Here is a 2,968-nt window from a genome sequence, read left to right as displayed (position 1 = left end):
TATTCACAAGTCCTAGTCCTCACCTATGGAAGGATTAGCATTAGTGACTAGAGAGCTAGCCAACAACTTCCAGTTCCCAATTACATTTGAGTATTCCAACTCAAGGGTCTCCTTTTAATCAACTCCCAAGTCAAGTTGGGAGTCTACTCCATTGACATGAATATCACTTTCACAGACATATAAAGGGAATAAAAAGAAGACATGATGAACTAAATAAAATAATAACTGAAAATTAATTAAAGGTAAAAATAGTTCTTTGCATTAATGAATTCCAAAACCATAAACATTCATATCTGAACAGGGTTAATGGGTGATTTAAAGAGTAAAGGAATAAGGAAACAAACTAGAATAATGGAAACTTCAACGGAGGTAGTAACTCTTCTCAGTATCCCAATCAAAAGCATAAAACTCTAAAACTATGAATGTGAAGAAAACCTAGAGGACTTAGTGTTTTTTCTCTAAGATTCAGATCTAAAACTAAAAACTATGTGAATGAGAATGTGTGTTGAGTCTCTGCTTGTCCCCTGACTCTAGTCTGTGTTCTGGGCCAAAAATTGGGTCCAAACTCAGCCCAAAATCGCCCCCAGCATCTTCTGCGTACGCGTCGATGGTCTTCCTCACGTGTCACGCGTACGGGTCAGGTACGCGCAAGCGTCGCTGTGCAATCTTGCTTATCACGCGTACGTGTCAGGTACGTGCACGCGTCACTGTGGAAAGCTCCAAGTCACGCGCACGCGTGAGCCATGCGTGCGCGTCGATGCTCGCTGGTTCTCTCCTTTATTTCTTGTGCTCCTTCCATTTTTTGCAAGCTTCCTCTCCATCCTCTAAGCCATTCCTGTCCTATATAGCTTGAAAATACTTAACGCACGGATCACGACATCGAATGGTATATAGGGGGATTAAAAATATATAATTTAGAGGCTTAGGAAGCAATTTTTCACCTATAGAACAAAACTGGGAAGGAATTGTAAAATCATACAAATTGTATGAATAAGCGTGCAAAGACTTGATAAAAACCACTCAATTGAGCACAAGATAAACCATAAAATATTGGTTTATCAATCTCCCCACACTTAAACATTAGCATGTCCTCATGCTAAGCTCAAGGAGACAAAAGGAATGAATGGGAGAAAGTAAGACTCATGAGATGTAACCTATGTATGTGAATGCAGCTATATGCTAAGATGTTTCTATTCACTTGGTTAAAAGTAAACAAGTTCTCCAAGACAAAAATAAATCAGATTCCACTAATTCAAATCACACAATAAAAGACAAGTAAACTTGTAAGAAGATAGCTCATGAAAGCAGGGAACATAGAATCAAGCATTGAACCCTCACTGGTAGTGTATATGCACTCTAATCTCTCAAGTGTCTAGGGTCGATCACTCTACTCTTCTCTAGTCATGCTTTCTAAAACTTTGTTCTTCATCTAACCAATCAACAAATATTTAGTATACCAATGTAAATATCATGAGGTCTTTTCAAGGTTGTAATAGGGCTAAGGTAAGGGTGAAGATATATGTATGGCCAAGTGAGCTATAATATGAATCTTTGACTAACCTAAGCTCTCACCTAACACACACATACTCTATGTACTTCTAAAATCATGCATAGCTACCCAAAATTTCCACTTTTGCATCACATACTCATGTATCAAATTTTTATTTAATTTCATCACATATGCATTGATCTTTTATTAAACTTAACATTGGGGTAATTTTGTCCCCTATTTATTTATTTATTTATTTATGCTGTAAAATTATATATAATTTTTTTTTATGAACATGAAAGCAAACATAACATTTCAATGCATATGGTTCTTCTGGTTTCACATGAGTAGGCACCCAAATTCCCAATATTTAAGTAAAGTAGAAACACAACACATTCCCATTAACCCAGGTTTCCCACAATTCCCCACACTTAGTCAACACACTATCTTAAGCTAACCAAAGATTCAAATCAGGTAATTAATTATTTTTCTGCTTAAGGCTAGTGATGTGGTAATATAAAGAACAAATGGGGAAGCGGGAACTTATCGAAAGGAGTGTTGGCAGATCGACCCCCCTTCCATTCCGTGGCATGCGGCGAAGGTAATTGAAAACAAATCAAAACAATGAATAGGAGGGGGCAATAAGAATTCAGTTGTCAATTGTTGGCCCACAGGTACACTTCCTGAAATCGATGTAACTCTACTTACCGTAAAATGGCGGGTTAGGTTTCTTTCATACAGAGATGTCGGCTATTTCACTTGACTCCTATTAAATGATCCACAATCCTATAGCCGCCCTCGTGCAAGCAAGCAAAGCCACTTGTTAAGGAAGGCGGCAAGGGCCGACGAAGGGGGGGAACGAAAGGCGTTTTCTGGTCCCCCATTCGCTGGGGGTGCTTGTGTGGGGGGGGTGTTCCACGATGAAACAAGGGAATGAAAGGCCGCTTTACATTGAATGCTCTTGACCCTCCCAACAATGATGGCTCTGTTGTCTTGGGGAGCGTTGCTCCCGCTGCATTGGAGCGAGTTTACGAGCTGATAAGGGGCGGTTTTTTGAGAAAGAAAGTCGAGACATTCTGAAAGAGAGTTCTGGCATTTCTAGGATCCTCTGATTCTGGGACATAATTTTTGGAAAAGGATTCCCTTTACATGAACGAACTGGCTCAGTTTTAGAAGACAATTCAAGACAAACATCATACTCCTCCGCGGCATCGGTGGTTACCACTGAAGGGCAAACAAAGGTAATTAAAATGGTAGGCTATTTGGGATAAGTGAGCTAATAACAAATGATGGCCTCAATCATATGTATGCATGTAAATACACTAAACAATGGACATATAGAATGGAACAAACTATAGATTGCAATCATAGAGAAGAAAACACACAAGAATAAAAATTTATGGTTAAATAATGTAACCATATAATCAAGCTCAAAATCACACAGGTTGTGTGTTCTTAGTTATAAACCATGTTCCAAAT

Source organism: Arachis ipaensis, chromosome B1 (genome assembly GCF_059453495.1).
Source record: "Arachis ipaensis isolate K30076 ecotype BB chromosome B1, ASM5945349v1, whole genome shotgun sequence".
Lineage (NCBI taxonomy): Eukaryota > Viridiplantae > Streptophyta > Magnoliopsida > Fabales > Fabaceae > Arachis > Arachis ipaensis.
This window is presented reverse-complemented; position numbering follows the sequence as displayed.